Raw genomic sequence first — 20,692 nt, 5'->3', positions numbered from 1 at the left:
CATCGTTTATTTTTTTGTACATAAATTCCAAAATGATACCTGCTTTAATGAAACTTCTAATCTCTGGATGAATATACTGGCTTCATCCCTCTTTGATTTTTCTGTTCTCTTTCTTAGTAATAGAACTTCAGCTAACATTGATTTTTTTCCAACCCCTCTCTTATCTGATAATTGGACTCTTAGCCATCATATGGTACAAAACAAACATTTTATGATTAATAAGATACCAAACTAAAGGTTTTCAGTACAGATTGAGAATATCATTATTTGTGTGATGATGATGATGATGATTAATATTATTATATAGACATGATGACATAGCATTTACAATCAATACATTTATTTCAATATATTTATTCCTTAAAATAAAAACTGCAAATCAAAGTGTAATTGTTGATGTCAGGACCACAGAACCACTACTCCATACATTATGCTATGTTTCATTTGTTGATTTTAGCATTTATATATTTATTATATATTATTTTTTATAAAAAGTGACTTTTAAATTCAAGAAAAACAGTAATTAATTAAAACAAATGAACATTTATTAAGAGTTTTCCAGCAAGTGTAACTTCATCCACATTTTCAAGGTGTCACATATAAGATCAATTCGCATCCCAACGCGTTTCGTCCTTCAGGACTTTATCAGGGGCAAATTAATAAATCTCTAGAGGTAGTACATCCTCTAGAACAAACGGAGATGATATGTCCTTTATAGTAATCAAGTGGAGATGGTATGACCTTTATAGCAATTGTTAGTGCAATAATAGAGGTAGTCGTTGGACCACCCATTTAACAAACGATTATAGAATACTCAGGAAGACAATGGTAGGCTATAAATCGGTCCTATCACAATTTTGTTCACTCAGTAGGAAAACAGGATCTCTGAGAGCCATATAAAAAAAAATATATATATATATATATATATATATATATATATATATATATATATATATATATCATAGGCAAAAACGAGCGTCACTCCAGGTACTTGGAAAAAGATTTTACTGTATGCTGTCTACAATTTTTTCGGGCCGGAGCCCGTCTTCAGGACAAGAACCTCGTTTTTGCCTATGATATACCTGCACTGGGCTCATCCCCAGTGATCAGCTGGCACCAAGGTCAAGAAGCACTGGGAGAGCAGGAGCCAGCGTGTAGTGCCGGACCTTGCTACAATAAATATATATATATATATATATATATATATATAAAACAATCCAGAGTGTAAGGCACAGCCTTCTTCATACAATGCTGCATGGGTGCCCGCATAAATAAGTAGACGAACTTACAGGGAAGATGCAGCACACCATTCACGAAAAAGGTATACATTTATTCGCTCTAAGGCAACGTTTCAATGCCTATGATGGCATTTTCATCAGGCTTCATATTTATATCTATATATAATATTGATAGGGTGCCGTATAAATAGCCGTACCTACAGGTATATATATATATATATATATATATATATATATATATATATATATATATATATATATATATATATATATATATATAGGAATGAAGAGGCGGCACTCAGTAGTCTTGTGAAACAAACGTTAGTGAAGCATAGTGTGTCAATGTTTCGAGGTCTGTCACCCCATCATCAGGACCTGAAGATGAGGTGACAGACCCTGAAACATTGAGGCACTATGCTTCACTAAAGATTGTTTCACAAGACTGCTGAGTGCCGCCTCTTTATTCCTCCTTATAAAAAGTGGCAGCTTGATTCTGTCACATGGGAAGGCACCAACAGCAAGGTTTATGAACAGGAAAGGGAGTGCCAGGGATTTGTAAATTTGTGTATATATATATATATATATATATATATATATATATATATATATGTGTATATATATATATATATATAAATATATATATATATATATATATATATATATATATATATATACATACATATATATGTATACTGTATATATACTGTATTACTATTATTATTAATTCTGCTGTTATTATTCTAATATCGAAACCAAAATATAACTTTGCATGATATTGTATTGTTACCGAAATATTTATCAACTCTAAGTACATCATATACAGCATATGTATTCACCTACTAAAATAATGAAAATTTAAGTATTTTCTATATTAGCTCATGAAATAGTTTTATTTTAGTTGTTATTTTTTTTAATTTTACTTTAGGCTTTTTCCTCTATATTTTGGAATATAGAATAAAAAAAATATATTGCATATGTGTAATAATTTGCCTTTCAAAATTAAATTTGCTAAAACTTTGTTAATTTTTACAATGCAAAAGGAACCGATACATTAATCTAGAGATTATTACATTTTCGTTTAACACTGACAGTAACAAGTTTTCCAGACAATCCTAAATGTTCTGATATGTAGTTAGTGACACTACCAATTAACAGTTTACTTCACCATGGGGCCCTCCTGAGCCATTTACATGACCAAACAATAGGACAAAACAGGCAGATGGCACTCACGGTATTTCAAAATCAAATTCCATTCACATGCTGGTGTTACTTGTTAAACATTTCAGTCTTTGTGGTATGTTTATCAAGATGTACATACATACATATGAATATATATATATATATATATATATCACAAAGAATGGTTCCCCAACCGCGCCCAAGATAGTAGTGAGAGCAGCAACTCTAATTGACCCCTGTTAGCCGGGTCAGAACAGGCAAATAGAGATAGAGAATAGATTTAGAGTGCGCTTATAAATAACTCAACAGATTAAAAGTTATACATTTATTTCTTAGTCTTTACAAAGACTTCACATTTAAAAGGTACAGCAAATCTGTTACTGGTACAGATGATGTAGTAGGCCCTACTACATCATCTGTACCAGTAACAGATTTGCTGTACCTTTTAAATGTGAAGTCTTTGTAAAGACTAAGAAATAAATGTATAACTTTTAATCTGTTGAGTTATTTATAAGCGCACTCTAAATCTATTCTCTATATATATATATATATATATATACAACAGTCAGAACCGGCACTGCAGGACTTAATAGAAGCCAGGTGAAAGGTAGCGTGCCCCGATGCCAGCAATAAGGACCTTGCAGCCCCTTGTAGATACAAAGTGAAAAAATGGCCACTCAGGGACTCTCAGTAAGGTGAAGGTGGACTGGTTTATTCAGTCAAAGCGCCAACATTTCGGGGTCTCCCCCTTCGTCAGGACAGATGTCTTTGACTGAATAAACCAGTCCACCTTTACCTTACTGAGAGTCCCTGAGTGCCCATTTTTTCACTTTGTATATATATATATATATATATATAAGGTGCACTCATTGGGACTTTTCAACGGGTCAAATTTACATATATTTTAAAGTATGTGGCATAGGTGGCCTTCAGAAGTGCTGGGTATACTGTTGAGGCTAAGGTAACTCCCATGATAGACAACAGGCTAAAAGATACAGTTAAGCTGTGAAATTTTTGCCCAAAAGCCAGAGGTACAGGGAATTGTCTGAGAATGGGCATATTTTTAAAGTGGAAATCATTTACAAGGCACAACCCGGTTGGATTCTCAGGCCCTATCACCTTTACTCCAAGGAATATATGAAATGCAATTCTTGTATCTGGAACAATACTTAGTAGTTTACAGTACGTCACAGAGTTTAAAAACCTGGTTTATTTACCCAGGGTCATAAAGTTAATTTTTTTCCCACTGTATATTTTAATTTAATCAGAATTTAGTACAACTTGTACTTGTATCTTTTTTTAAGCATATTATGCAACTTTGCAACCATTAGGTCATTGTCATTTTGCAACTTTAGAGCTTGTACTTTTCTGTATGTTATTGAAAGGAAAAAGTTAAAATGCTTAATTTTTAAGCATTTCTATAATAGATTATAAAAAAAAAACACTCTATAGAACACAGTGTACTCGTGAATGTTGCTCTGTATGGGTTTTTTTCTATTTAAATTATACCTTTATAAAGGGTTCAAAAATATAAACAAATATTTGATAATCATTTTTAAAAATAATTAATAATTGTAGTCTGAATACTGTATTAGTTATTTCAAGGATGCAACTGAATTAGATATGGAACTCTCAGTGGTAATGGGGGTTAAATTTTTTTATTCGGCCCAAATTATATACTGTTTTTTTTTCATACTTAATGCAGATTTTATTTCTTGCCTTATATGGCAGTATACCGTTAGGATATATGGTACAGAATACTTTCCCGGTTGATCCACCTGTTATTCTGTGACATTATATAGTAGTTAAGGGATGATACTGTACACTTTATTGTAATGATATGAACCCAGGGCCGGCATCACCACTAGGCAGCTTTAGGCATTTGCCTAGGACGCTGGCCACTGGAGGGTGGTAATGAGCTGCTGAGGAGACCAGGAAATTGGAAGGGTACTTGTTTCCTAGCACGGCACCTGTGATTTTGATTGTATCCATCGGGTCCAAAAAAAATTGCGTTGATCGCATCGCATGCAACCAAATCGCATGCGATGAGATCGACGCGATCAATGCGATTTTTACATCGGAACCAATGTAAAATGGTCCCTGAGACCCGATTTTATATTGGGCCCAATGTTAAATGCCCCCCAGACCCCAATTTTCATTGTATACCCACCCTGATGGGTCAAATGCCCCCCCCCCCAATTGTTAACGCCACCCCACAATGAACGGCAACCCGAAGCGTGGTGAGCGCAGCGAGCCCGCGAGGGGCGGCAGTACACGTCCTCCAACCTTTTCATACCCCCAAAATCCACGTCGGCGTGGAGTTGATGTTATATAGTGTGGCGAGCACAGAGATCCACCGAGCCGGAAGCATGGTGAGCGCAGCGAGCCCCGCGAGGGGACGCGCATTACTTCACAATTATTACGCGTCTGCTCACCACACTATATAAACTCAACTCCACGCCGACGTGGATAGTGGGGGTATGAAATGGTCGGAGGACGCGTACCGCCACCCCTCCCGGGCTCGCTGTGCTCGCCACACTTCGGATTGGCGTTCATAGTGGGGCGGCGATAACAATGGGGGGGGGGGGCATTTCACATGTAAAATACCCATAAGGGTGGGTATAAAATGAAAAATCGGGTCCATTGGCCCATTTAACATTGTTGTCTATGTAAAATCACGTCCATCGCATCGGTTGCATCGCATGCCTTAACTTAAGGCATGCGATGGACGCGATTTTTTAATTGTCGGGGAAAAGACTAAAAATAGCCCTGAAATCGCGTCGGTCGCGTCCATCACATACCTTAGGTTAAGGTATGCGATAATCTGCGACGGGCGCCGTGCTAGGAAACAAGTACCGTTGGAAGAAAGCTGGCAAGCTGCAGCAGCTGCCAAGTATGGGACACACAGCCAAGTCAACATAGCAGGGAGTAGGTAAGTACACCCCCGCCCCCCCACCCCCACCCCTGACTTTGAGCCTGGTAGTCAGCGCCCGGCGCCTGCTGCCCTCCCCCGTGCTGGACAGCAGCAATCCGCTGCTCCCCTGGAGCTTGGTAGTCAACGCCCAGCGCCCGCTCCCCCTGCCCCCTGTGCTGGACAGCAGCAATCCGCTGCTCCCCTGGAGCTCGGTAGTCAGCGGCCAGCGCCCGCTCCCCCTGTGCTGAACAGCAGCAATCCGCTGCTCCCCCTGGAGCTTGGTAGTCAGCGCCTGGCGCCCACTGCCTTCCCCCCTTGTTGGACAGCAGCAATCTGCTGCCCCCCATGGAGCCCAGCACCCGCTGCCCTCCCCCCGGTTGAAGCGGGTGAGGAGGAGGGGGTCGGAGCGGGTGAGGATGGGAGGGCGGGCGGCGGGCTGCTCGCCCGGGGTGCTGACAGGGCTTGCACTGGCCCTGTATGAACCTAATGTCTAAGGAATAAATGGAAGGTTGTATTATATTTTAATAGCTCTCAGATTAATTAGTAGTGTGATTGCTACTAAATATTCATTAATTCCACAACTCTGTATTTCATTTGTATTTATTTTTAAAGTTGTTCTGTGTCTGAAACCGAAAATATTTAAGCCACATTTACATTCTTGTTAAAGCTATGCTTCCCCATCTACAGTATGTAATAGATTTTACTAACATGGCCCTCGCCCAGGCCTTTTATTTGACTGCTGCAACCAGACTTTGGTCCCCTGGCTAACACTTCTCATTCTCACACCCACTACCCTGGAAATACTGTTTTGGAGCTGCTTAACCTTTTGAGTGCCAACATCTCTGTGAGAAATGTTCAAAATATCCATTAAAAATGCCAATTTCGCTCACATTTATTACTGTATATAAATTTAAATAAAAATGTTGTATAAAAAAGATTATATTTCCTACATAAGGAAAACATTGCGGGTCATTATGATGAATAAAACTGTTTGCTTACCAATTTTCAAACCTATTTTGACCATTTAGTTTGGCACTGATAGGGTTAAATGGATAAGAATGGGTGCCTGGGAGAAAATACTTTAAGGGATCTCAATTTTTAACAAGATTCTAAATTTGAAATTAGCAAAAAAAAAAAAAAGCGACTTGCTGTGCAAAAGCAAACTCCTTCTTTAATGGACAAAACCATGTGTACTGCAGGTAGGGCAGATGTAACATGTGCAGAGAGAGTTACATCTGGGTGAGTTATTTTGTTTCTGTGCAGGGTAAATAATGGCTGCTTTATTCTAAAGGTGCCGATACATGGTATAATTGTTGGGTGCGATTAGATGCGCGCTTCCGTCACACATCTCATCGCACAGTTTAAAAAGTATATGCCGCACATACTTTTTGTACTAGATCTCATCTCATTTCATCTCATCTCATTGTGATGCGATGAGATGCGATGCAATATTGTATACAATAATTGTACCAGGTATGGGCACCTTTAAACTGCAAGCACCCCATCCAAATGTAGCTCTCTCTTCACCTGTTATATCAGCCCCACCATGGTGGCAGTGCCGAACCATATGTAATACTCTATATTGGAACTACAATTGAATTTCTGTTCCTGGCCAGGGTTCCCCTGCAGTTGCTAAATACTTCATCCAGGTGATGTTTTTTTAATTTTTTCTATTTTAAATTTTTGTATATATGCACAGTAGCACTTAGTATCTATGCTGCCGATTATCTGATTGTATGCCTTACCTTAAGGCATACAATCAGATGCGATTCGACGCGATTGTTGGCAAAATCGCATCGCATGCGATATCGCATGTGATGCGATTCGATGCGATTTTGCATAGGATTCAATGTTAACAAGGTCCTGTTCATTTCCCCACTATCCAAGTGGGCATAGAGTTGATTTTATAAAGCATGGCGAGCGCAGCGAGCCACCGAGCCCGAAGCGTGGCTAGCGCAGCGACCCACGCGAGGGGACGAGGAAAACATTTTACGTAATCCGTGGCCGCTCGCCACGCTTCGGGCTCGGTGGCTCGCTGCGCTCGCCACGCTGTACAAGGTCAACTCTATGCCCACTTGGATAGTGGGGAAATGAACAGGACTATGTTAACATTGAATCCTATGGAAAATTGCATCAGATCGCATGCGATATCGCATGCGATATCGGATGCGATATCGGATGCTATTCGATGCGATTCTATGCGATTTTTCTGACCCGATTTTAAAATCGGACGCCCAGATACTACATATGTACCGCACTTTTTATAAGCACATAATTAACACTTTGTTTGAACATAGATCATATTCACTTGGGAAGTGGATGGTACAGTATATCTCTATGAACGACTATGGCAGAATCAGTGTCGGAGGAGGTGGTCAGTGGGTTCCGCCATGTTGCTTACCTAATCGGAGATGTATTCAGCTATTCTGAATCAGAGTCAGAAACTATACTGTTTAACAAGGAGCTTAAAGAGTTGGCTGAAGCCACCCCCCTAGATGATATCTATAGAGATCTGTATAAACTGCACGAGACAGATAGACTATTATTATAGTCTGTCATTGAGCGAATATTATCACCTCAAGAAGATCCCTAGGGGGTTATGTGTTAAGAATAGCCCCAAACCAGAATGGTATTCAAAATTCAATACACAATTGCAGCAATACAAAAGATATCTAATTACATTCAAAAAAAGACAAAATTAAAGGTTTACAGTACCTAGATTATGATACTAATACAGTTTACAAATGGACTGATACTCAACAAACTAGTAATTACAGACAACTGTTCTTCAGGAGGCATAAAAGTCGTCGTCATCAGGATTATGGATCCGCCACAGATTTTAACTCTTAAAACAGTGAAATTGCAGCTGTTTCCAGAGATTACTTTCTCACCCAACAAACCCCTTTAGGGGTTACTACCTGTGGCCATCTGGCAAGAGGCAACACAAATACACATGGCACGGTGGGCAGACCACTACCTCCCCATGCCTAGATGTCAATTTATCATCGTATACCTTATCATCAGCTGAAGAGAAATTATTAGCCAAAGGCTTGTCACTTATCCCATCAGTTCAGTTTGACAAGAATACTTTGGCCATGGAGCAACACCATCTATTGCGGCAACTTAAGTTAAAATAATTCTTCGTGAAACAGCCTATTGTAATACAGATACAGTGGAGCTTCCTAAACAACTTAAGAAATTATTACCGCAATCAAGTTTTGACCCGTAAAGTCATAAAGCATCAATAAAAAAATTAATGCAATGATTGGGCACTGAGGTATCTAATATAATGGAAAGCACAACGTTTTCACACCAGAACTTATCATTAGAGTAACGCACCTGTCAGCTCTGGGGTTTTTTGTGTTCCCGGCTGTGACCGTGGTGGACCAGTGGAGGGCGCTGTGTAGCAGAATGCTGGGGGTTTAATATATGACATGCACAAGGGGACGAGAGCACAACGTACCAGAGTGTTGGCGGAGACCAGGAACAGGGGCGCGGAGTCTAACCTGCTAGCGGTGTTCACCAGGGAGTCCCGCAAGGAACTTTGGACTTAGCTGCGTCTGACAGGCAGGTCATGGCCCCCTGCCCTGGTCCTCTGGACGCAGGCTCGGACTAGGATACAGAACCTTGGAATGGCCTTGAGAGACCAGGGTAAGGGATGAGCAGTCTGGGAACTGCAGGACTGACGACTTGGGATGTCGACGGAGATGTTGACGTACTGTATACTCAGGTGTATTGGCTGGATAGGACAGAGGTGTAATAGTCTCTATGGAGCACAATAACTGTGAGTCATCCCAGGTGTTGACGGGGACTGTCAACAGGATCAGGACAAGATGTTGATTGTCACTGATAGTGGTAACTGACTTAGGAGCCAGCAAGGCTCAGCGAGACACCTGATACTCGACTACAGGGATGGTATCGCAGGAGTCTTCTGGAGATGGTATGAACCAGGTAAGTATGGTAGCTTGGAAAACCGCTGGAAGCAAGGACACAGGGGAGCCTGGAATCCTGGAGTCTTGGAAACTTTCACTGAACGCAGGAGAACTCTCGAGCAGGTAAAGCAATTGTACAAGAGAACGAGGTAATGCTCAGGCCTGAGCTATATCCCCCTTTGCCTGTCTGCGATTGGCTGCCGGGCGTGGCACCAATCAATGCTGGGGAAAGGACAGACACACCTTGATTACTGCACAGGTGTGTAGGTCAGGGGTCAGGCTGATGGAGAGCGAGATTGGTCAAACTGGTCAGGTGAGCAGAAGTGTCATGGCGGCGCCCATGCTGCCCGGAGCCGGCATGTCAGCGTGTCGGCGACAAGGCACAACACCGGCAACCCGCGGGCATGCAATGGACATTGCGCCAAGCAGCAGCGCCAACCAAAGACCTCAACCTCAACCGCAGTGCGGACCATCGGGAAGGTAAAGACCACGGTCTTAAACGGGGATGCTTACTGGGGTTTGTGACAGCACCACTTTAAAAAGTTAATCCAATAATTGTTTTTCGAGCTGCTGATAAGGGGGGTGCCCTGGTGGTAAAAGACCTTGATAAGTATAATCTTCAAGTACTCAAACTTCTGACCGATATGGACACATACCATAAATTGGACCATGACCCTACTGGCCTTTTCAAACAACAATTGACAGAGAAACCCCAACACGCTGTTGATATGAAGATGATTCCAGCTAAATTGAAAGAAGCTCTATTACCTGCTGCACCAATAGTGCCCATGTTCTTTTTTATCTCTAAGATACACGAGTCACTGGATGACCCCCCACCCCAGACCACACAATCGTGTCGGCACAGGGGTCATTGTTCCAACCGACTTGTGTATATGTAGACAGCCTTCTACAACCGCTTATCTGTAAACAACCCAGATTTTTACTGTATACTTCCATGCTTTTACGCAAGCTACAATCATTACCCCCATTTGATTCAGACATCTGGTTCTTAACAATCGATGAATGTAGTTTTTATACGATAATCGCTCATAATATGGGTTTAACATTGCTTAGACAGTTTCTATCATCTACATAGGATTATGTTTGTAGTGACATTACATTTATTGCTGAGTTATTGCTTATGGTTTTACAAAAAAAAGATTTCTTATATAATATGATTCTATCTGCAACAGGTCGGTTGTGCTATTGGACGACGGTCATATAGCCCCCCGCAAATATTTTTATGTTTGATGTTGAACAATCATTGCTGTTTGAGGATGAGACAATAGCTAAACAGATACCATTCTTTTCACATTTACCCTATTCTCAATGCTTAGGGTCCGTAGAGTCAACTCAGGGGATCTAACAGCATTGAAACAATTTGATGAGATGATAAATAATTTTGTAGATCATGTCTATGATCTAGATGCTTTTCTGGTATTAAAGATAAGCTAATGCTACTTTACAGGCAATCTCTTCTAAATCCTAAACTGGAATCAGCTGCAGATCCTTTTATACCATGAGTAACTCGTTATAACATCTGCAGCCCACAAATAATACAGATAACCAAAAAGCTTTGGGATATTATATGTACTGACACAGACCTGAGGCTAGACAAGATGAGGCTGATGCCCAGTTTTAAACGTGGGCGAAGCCTTAGACATTTTCTGGTCAAAACTAATATCTTGACTAAACCTACCCCAAGAGAAGCACATACAATTTGTTGCATTGGTTGCACATGCATGGGCACTATGGCTCCCCGAGACTTTAATGAGGCATTGGACCTTAATGTACTTATCAATGCTTAGCTCTATGTTTAATGTATTTTGCAACCATTAGCGCACAATCCATTGTCGGATTGCATTGCATATATAGATGTGCACCATGAAGTTCAGCCCTTTGGATAACCAACCGTATCTATTTGGTTGTGACATGTGATATGTCCATTATGAATGCATTATAGTAATGTTGCTTTTGCATTTAACGACTTATCAGAAAATGTTCGTTCTTCCTTTTTTTCGTCCTTTTTCTTTTTTTCTTCCCTTATTCTTTATTTCTTTTTGCCATATCTAAACATGTCCATAGATGATTTTTTCTTTATAGATATAGTCCGTTCTTGTGTACATATAGTCAGTTTATGTGTATAGCCTCTTTGTTCATTTGTTTAAGACTGCTTCTGTGTGAGTTTTTAAATCACAATGGTTACTATGGTCACTGATATTGTTTTTATCGATCTGAACGTCAGCTGTTTTGACGCTCCCTAATGACACCACTTGGTAGCCGAGTCTCACCCGGCACGGGAAAGATCCTGCTCGTGTCTGACCCAGAGGGGTATTTAAAGGTTAGTGTTTGTGTTAGCCATTTCAGCCTGATGAAAATACTCACATGTATTGAAACGTTGCTGGAAGCTTGAATAAACTCACCTTGTTTTCAAAGAGATGGAGTGCCGTGATTTGGTTACATATATATATATATATATATATATATATATATATATATATATATATATATATATATATATATCTTATGGTGGTGACTTGGATTTTGTAAGGATTACTATAGCGCTTTTATAATTGAAACTGTTGTGTTTTCTACCGTCTCTACAGTTAAGCAATAGTTTGGTCTTTTACAGTGTTGAAAATTTTTTTGTTACTATTATTTATTTGAAACACATAAAAAACTGCTGAAAGCCTAATATGTGCAGCGCTTAGAAGCTTAACACGCTATCCAATTATCTGGCATATTGCTCATTAACATTGCAATATCCTTTATGGTACAGTGGTTAATTAGGCAGAACATGATACCATATCACCATTACTTATTGTCACATCATTCTATGCACTAACTACAACATTACGGCTTAATGTTTAAAATCATCTTGCTGCTAATTGCATTTCAAGGCAGGCTCAGTGTACGTTTTCCCTGAATTCACTTAGTCTCCCTTTGATCCAAGAGTAATAAGAGTGATGTGTGTGTGTGTGTGTGTGTGTGTGTGTTTGTGTGTGGGGGGGGGGGGTGTAATATACACCACTGTAGTACTAATATTATTAGTGGCAACTTCTACTTAAAAGGTATCTGGCACATACTGTATACAGGACTAGTCCTAAAATTTAAGTTTTCTTATATACAGGAGCTACTGTACTAATAACAATGACAAGTAGAAAAAAGTTTCCAGTAATTGTTAGAACAGAAAGTGTTATGGAAAATGTAGTTACTGTAAGGGGAAGATTTTCTTTCTACACGCATAAGATTTCCTGTCACTAATCCAATTTAATGAGACCGCAGCCAAAATTTCCTAAGCACCTTTTATAAACAAACAAACAAAAAAATGAAAAATTAAATAAATAAGCTGATAAAATATAAACAGAGGGTCAGATACGGGGCTGACTGCAATATGAACGCAATGTCCGCTTAAAAAAAGTTGCACATAGAATATAATTACCCCCTAGCCTAGGCCAAGTTTGAGATACCTTCTTGTTTGTAAAAATAGCATATAGACTTATTCTACACCAACTATAGGTCACATAGTGTATACACAAGATAAGTAGCTAGTTGATATTGTGCCCAGAGCACACAATATGCCACACAAACTGTAATGCACATTACACATTATGCCACACACTGTAATGCCTGTTACATGTTATACCACACAACATTGCACATGTCACACTCTGCAATGCTCAACTCAGTTTATCCCACACACCATAATCCCCCCACTAGTGCTGTTTTCACACATAATGCCCCCTGAAGTGCCACTTATACATATAATACCCCTGTACACATACAATGCCCCAAATAGTGACTCTTCCACATAAAATGTCCCCCTTTAGTGCTGCTTACACATATAATGCCCCATGTAGTGTCTCTTTCACACATAATGCCCCCAAAAGGGCCACTTCCCAACATGCTCAAAGCTCGGGGGTTTCTTTCTTGTTGTCTGGGGTTTTATGCTTCTCGCAAGAAATAACATGCTCATTACTCATTGCCAGGGGGGTTATGTACTCATTCCCAGGAGGGGGTTACATGCTCGTTGCTAGGTGCATTACATTCTCATTGCTAGGGGCATCACATGCTCATTGCCAGGGAGGGTTACATGCTAATTACTAGGGGAGGTTACATGCTTGTGGACAGCAGGGGTTACATGCTCATGGCTAGTGGTTACAGGGCCACAGCACACCAGCGCTCCCAGAAACCGTACTTACGGGAAGCACTGGGTACTCTGCGCTCCCCTGACAGATGCTAGAGGTACAGCAGCACCTCTAGCATCTCCCACCTCCTGGCGCAGCAGAGGAAGGAGGAAAGGGCTCTTTGAGCTTGAACTCCACCGGAGCCACCCTCCCTATTCCTCTATATACAGCCCACTTGCGCACATGTTGCAGAACATTTACGTTAAAAAAATGCTTTTGCTATTCGCAGAAACTGTTGCCTGTTTCACATATGAAAAAAATAAAAATAAATAATTAAACAGACATACAAACCTATATATAATCCATAGAGTGCATTAATCAGTTTCTTTGCGCATGTGAGAGTACCCACTTTTCTAAGCATGCGCAGTGCACATTTTATATTGTCTATTATAGTAAACGCTACATCAGAATATTTTGTATTTTATCATTTTTAATGTATCAGGAATTTAGACAGAATCTTGGAAATATTATAAGTATTTTTTTCTTTATGTCAGCAAAATATTTCTTAAGTTAGATAAAACCGAGCAGCTTGGCAGGAGACTAATGCGAGGGTCTGATATAATGGTGAGGAATAGCCTAAGAGCTTTGTAAACCACCATAGTGATTCCATACACTCCAGCCACTTATCGAGACAGATTAAAAGTGACTCTTGATGGAACGTCTATTAACCTTGTAAGCTACAGAACATGTAGCATTTTTCTGCTGTTATTGGTGTGTGTGTGTTCTGGGGGACAGCTTGTATATACACTGGTAAACGATTCTCAAATCTCTGAGTCCTGTTACTGCAATTATGTGTTATTCTTCAGGAAGATGATATATTAAATATGTTTTTATTACCTAACTGGTATAAGTACAATGAACAACACATTTATGTAAGATATAGATTCAATTGCAAGGGTACAAAATAGTTTGGGAATGTTATGGCTTTGCAGACAGGGCCAGTGCAAGACACCATAGCGACCCAGACAGGGCCGGTGCAAGGCACCAGAGTGCCGTCCGGCCAGAAGAGAGGGAGACGCCTGCTGTACTGCCCAGCCGGAGTGAAGTGCTGCTGTCCATCATCATCCACCGGGCGGCGGCACGGGAAGCGCTTCTGATTTTGAAAACACTGGCCGCGCGCTGATTGGCTGAATCTCAGCCAATCAGCATGCTGCGAGTGTTTTCAATCTCAGAAGCGCTTCCTGCGCTGCCGCCCGGCAGATGATGATAGATGACAGCAATTCACTCCGGCTGGGCGGTACAGTGGGCAGCTCCCTCTCTCTTCTGGCCGGACAGCGGCACCCAACGGGGCTCTGTAAGTTGCTGTGGGCGGTGGGGGCATCGCAGGTACCCCTCAGACCGTGTGGATCCCCATGCTGCATATAGCCCCCCCCCCCCGCCGGATAGCACTGCAGGGACCCCTCTGAATGTGTCTTGCACCGCAGGGACCCCTCAGACCACACGGACCCATATACATATAGCCAGGGGGGGTTCACCTCCGCTCACCTCCTCCGGTGGGGGGACACCTGCCCCGAACTGCCGCCCTCCAGTGGCCGGCGCCCTAGGTAAATGCTTAAAGCTGCCTAGTGGTGGCTCCAGCCCTGTTAGCAGATTGGAATTGTGCACAATGTTTAGAATCTTATATGTGATAATACAGTAAATGAACCCCCTTTACTTAATTCGGTATGCGGTGCCTGGATCTACAATGTCGAAGTGACTACTGTAGGTTGACACCTGAAAATGGTCAAAATACTATAGGTAGGCATTGACAGAAGATCGACAAGCTGTACACATGTTTTAAGTTTTTTTTGGTGTAGACCGATTTGGTTCATCCGTTACTATCCAATTGGGCATAGAGTCAGAATATAATAGTGTGATGAGCGAAGCTAGTCACCGTTCCTAATGCAGCGAGGGGATGCAGTACACTTATACGGTGTCCATGTCAATATATGTTGACATAGACACCATAAAAAAACTTGAAAAAAGTGTGTCAACCATGTCAATATCGACCTTAAGCTTTTGTCGACCTTCTATCAATTTCAACCTATGGTATGTCAACCATTTTCAGTTTTTGACCTAGTCATTGTAGACCATTAGTGGTTGCCATAGTGACTGTCCACCTAGACATTGTCTACCCACTATAACCACTTAATTCATTCTTTAATTTAAAAGAAAGTCATTTTAGGGGTTATTCTTGCAAAATCAATCTAAAGTTTCAAAAAGAATGCTTAGTATCTAACAATGAAAAAAGATTTTATAAAAGTTGTTTCTTAGAAACTAACTGTTACCTACAGTATGTGTATCTGATACGTTACTTACATTTTACTTAAGCATTTTAAAACTTAAGCATAAAACACAGGTTTTGCTCATGAATGCACATCAGCCTGGGTCTGGTAAGGTTTATGTCTGAAAGTGTCTACCAAGGTTGAGAGTTCCAGATCAGTGACCATGCTCGCTAGCAGGGGTTTTTCTAGGATATGAAACCTAGGTAGATGAATCAGCATAGGTCAAAAAGGTGTGACCTGGGTCTTAATGACCCAGGTAACATATAAAAAAAAATTATTTTTAAACACCCGCTGAGTCCTGGAAGACCTGAGTATCTAAAAGACCTGGGTATGGTGTGAAGGGTGACAACCTGGGAAAATTCTGGATTGTCACCCATGTGTGAAAGCGGTAACCCCGACTTCAACCAGTCCTCTGTGCTCTGGATCCAAGCTAGATTGAAATCAGGTAATTATGAAATAAAGATGCTTATGCAAACCTGCAATACGAACAGATACAGGTACTGTATAAGAGCTCATTCTGCACCTCACCCCAGTCATCTCCTTTGCACATGACCTGTGTCATTAATATGTTAAAACAACTGTCAGACTAGTGGAAATTGGTTGGGATGTATGCATACACTACAGCAGGGCTGGCCAACCCGGTCCTTGAGATCTACCTACAGTCCACGTTTTCCCAGACCACCTAGCTCATGGGTCTTCAAACTGTTGCCCTCCAGATGTTGTGAAACTATAAATCCCAGCATGCCTTGCCACAGTTTTGCTATAAAAGAGTGTTAAAACTGTGGCAAGGCATGCTGGGATTTGTAGTTTCACAACATCTGGAGGGCCACAGTTTGAAGACCCATGACCTAGCTGGTACACAGATGTAGTCATTACCAACTGTCACATTTTTCAAACATGCTGCATTCATTCTTACGATAGATCCACAGGTTGCTTGAAAAACATGAACTGTTGGTACAGTAGATCTTAAGGACAGGTTTGGCCACCCTTGCACTACAGTATATGTCCCCAAAGCCATCGTCTTAGTCTGTTTTAAAATTATTTGCATTTGATACACCCTGTTAGAGAGTGTATTAACCCAAAGCATAAATATATCTCATAATTACCAATCACCACACTATCGGAATGTAAAAAAGTTTACAACTATGGGCTTTCATCAGTGTTAGTGTTAAACAGTTTGAATTGTGCAGGCTACATAAATCCTCTTTTATTTTTGCGTATTAGTTAGACTTTATAGATAAAAACAGTTTTTCTCAAATTTGGTTATCAGGACCCCAAACAGCACATGTTTTTTAGGTGACCTTCCAGGTGCATAGGAGTACTCATTACTGAAACAATATAAAAGACTCGCAGGTGGAGCTCATTGTTTCGCCTCTGAACTGTTTGAGGTCATGAGGACTGAGTTTGAGAATCTATGGATAAAAGTTTGTGGAGACAAAAAGTATTTTTTTTTTATTGATGGACAGTTAATATAATGATATGGGACAATATGCTATATATGCAAGCACTTTTGTAAAGATTGAAAATAAAAATAAATAAAAGTAATGCAAAATGTTTTAGTTTGGTTAGCATCCTGCAGTTTTTAATTTATTTTATTTATAAATTATTATCTGTAACATAATACTGGTTTGCTGGTATATGGGTCAATAAGTTAGTCAACAAGAATGCTGTTTAATAATGCTATCTATTTTCTTTCTAATTTTCTGCCTGGCCAGAGAGAGTAAACCAATGCTTCCCTTCATGGCCCTTAGTCTGCACCATAGTCAGATTAAGTGTGTGGGGAGGGGGGGGGGAGGAATTTAGGGCATACTGTACCCCGGGCTGCACTTTACAAGGGGGCCCACCAAAAGCAATGAAGTATTATCCTTAGCTGTCCCTCTTATGCAGCAGCAGAACCAGGCAGTCAGAATTTAAGCAGGACAGCATGGAGTTCAGTCAGAGATATAAGAGTATCAGGTTTCAAGAGCTGGAGTGGGTCAATTTGGAAGATAAGCATAATCTATCATAACTCACCACCACCATCGTCCACTGTGGTCCCCATGTCTTAGGTCACTGGTCTACACCAGCTATTAAGGCATTACATTACTGTGAATTTTCTGTGGTGAGAAGTTGCAGCCAATCGCCTTTGAGCCGCCTGTGGCCTTTTGGTGTGGCACAATCCCATTTCCTGTTGCTGGGAAGCTGTCTGAGTTGGAGGTCGGACATCCAAGCATGTCCAATCTCCGGCTCTGATCTGATGCTTAGGGGCCACACATCGGATCGGGTTTAATGCTAAACACCTGCAGTTTGGACACTTTTTACCCAATTTCTCACCCTGATCTGTCAGAATCAGGTAAAAAAGTGTACAAATTGCACTAGCCGTAGTGTACCAATGTATAGTAAAAGATGGCAGTGCTGGCAAACACTAAGGTGTGTAGCATGACCAGATTTCTGTATCTCAAGGGCACATCACCAGATGAAATTCATCAACAAGTTGTTGAGGTATACGATGATATAAAAACAAGTTTGGGTCTTTTATAAGATGCAAGGATAGATGATCAAGATGAGCAATGATCTTCGCACCAAGCACAACCACCACAGTCAGTGCAGGGTAAATACCGGCTGTTTTTGCATGTAGCCCACAAATGTTGGACAGCTTTATTTTTACTCTTAAATTTTAGATTTATTGGACACTGCCCCTCCCAAATCTATATTTCTCTGCACATGTTATATCTCCCCACCTGGAATGCAGTTTAGTTTTGCCCAGGTGTACAGTTCCTTGCTCTTTTTTGTTTTACTTACACCTTATTGTAATGTTGTAGGCATTGATTCAAGAGATAGACAGTGAGACAATTGAAATGTAAGTGTTTGATAACCAGAAAATGTGACATTTAAGAAATTCTGACAGCAGCCCGTAGAGACTTAACTACCTGTCACAGACGTATAAAGTTCTAGAATTAATTCAATAAAATATAAAGGCTCAGAATTTGTCAGTTTCTCTCTTGAGAAAAATTAGTAACACCTTGTCCTATTTTATCCCTTCACAGAGACCAATATATAGACTATAGAAGCCTTCTAGCATAATGCTCAGAGGTGAACATTTAAAGAAACTTAGCACAATGCTCTGTAAGTAGTAAGGTGAGCTTAAATGAATATATCTATATATATATATATATCAACCGGTGGCCCGACATTGCTTGGAGGCTGGTCATACTGTTGCCGATATTAAGTTTATACTTATCGACCACGTACCTGTGCTGGCTAGAGGGGGTGACCGAGATGGCCTCTTGCTGAAACTTGAGGCCAAATGGATTCACAAACTCAATACTGTTAAGCCATTTGGCTTAAATGACCGGATGAACTGGAGTTTATTTTTCTAAAGCCTTGGGATGCGATTGCACGCAGGTTGACACTACTGTCGACATTGACTCAGATTCCACTCCATTGCTCCACTGTTGCACACTGCCGCGATAACTCTGGGTCTGGACGATGTTGCATCATGCTTGTCTTATTATTATTGTCACTCATTTGCCCCTCTTCTAGCTGCGCTATACACCCGCATTTCCTCTCATCCCTCGCGCTGGTCACCCCCAGCAGTGCTACCTCTGCCGTATTGACTTTGCTGACACGGTTGTCGACACTGACTCTGGCTCTATTGTTGCACACTGCCGCGCTGACTCTGGCATTGGACTATGTTATTTTTTGTACCGCATATATGCCCCTTCGTCAGCAGTGCTATCCCCCCGCATCTCCCCCGATCCCCCGCGCTGGTTATTTGACATGCACACGCTTTGTTGTTTCATTCATGCGTCTGTCCCGGCTTGTGGGGATTCTGATTGGTTGCCGGGGACGCTCGCCCAACCTGTCTGCGTTGCTATGCAGCAGGCGGGGTGACATCAGTGGTGCGCGCTCCTGCCTCAGTGACAGGAGGTGTGCGCGCTGCACCCGGTGACTGGTCGGTATCACATGGAGCCAGTAAGTGATTCCTCATGTTATATATGTGTGGTCCCGCTGCCATGCGGGCATACACTTGTATCGAAACGTTGACCCTGCCATGTAACCATTTTGCTCGTATGATATAAAATCTTTGAAAAAGACCCCTGGAGTGACACGTCTATTCTTCACTATATATATATATATATATATATATATATATATATATATATATATATATATATATATATATATATATATATATATATATATATATATATATACCACACACTGCTGTTCAAAAGTTTGGGGTCACCCAGACAATTGTATGTTTTACATGAAAACTGACTTTTATTTATCAAAGGAGTTGCAAAATGAATAGAACATATAGTCAAGACATGGGCAAGGTTAGAAATAATTATTTTTATTTGAAATAATTATTTTTGTCCTTCAAACTTTGCTTTTGGCAAAAAGTGCTCCTTTTGCAGCAATTACTGCAATGCAGGCCTTTGGCATTCTAGCTGTTAATTTGTTGAGGTAATCTGAAGAAATTTCCCCTTACGCTTCCTGAAGCACCTTCCACAAGTTGGATTGGCTTGATGGGCACTATAACAAGCCACACCCAAAACAGCGCAATGGGGTTGAGATCTGGTGACTGCACTGGCCACTCCATTACAGACAGAAGACCAGCTGCCTGATTATTCCCTAAGTAGTTCTTGCATGATTTGGAAATTTGCTTTGGGTCATTGTCCTCTTGGATGAGGAAATTGGCTCCAATCAAGCACTGTCTACAGGTTACTTTATGGCAGTGGTGTCAAACTCATGGCCCTCCAGCTGTTGTGGAACTACATGTCCCATCATGCTCTGCCACAGTTTTACCAATCCATTATACTAAATCTGCGTCAGGGCATGCTGGGATGTGTAGTTCCACAACAGCTGGAGGGCCATGAGTTTGACACCACTGCTTTATGGCATGGCATTGCAAAATGGAGTGATAGCCATCCTTATTCAAAATCCCTATTACCTTGTTCAAATCTTCCACTTTACCTGCACCAAAGCAGCCCTC

The 20,692-nt window shown here is 40.9% G+C and overlaps 1 protein-coding gene across 6 annotated transcripts in view; it reads left to right on the top strand.

Annotated features, from left to right (window-relative positions):
* CSMD3 (CUB and Sushi multiple domains 3) overlaps positions 1-20,692 on the top strand; it is a 969,186-nt gene that overhangs the window by 389,513 nt on the left and 558,981 nt on the right. The window lies entirely within an intron of this gene.

Source organism: Crinia signifera, chromosome 5, assembly GCF_055691185.1.
Source record: "Crinia signifera chromosome 5, ASM5569118v1, whole genome shotgun sequence".
Lineage (NCBI taxonomy): Eukaryota > Metazoa > Chordata > Amphibia > Anura > Myobatrachidae > Crinia > Crinia signifera.
This window is presented reverse-complemented; position numbering and strand designations above follow the sequence as displayed.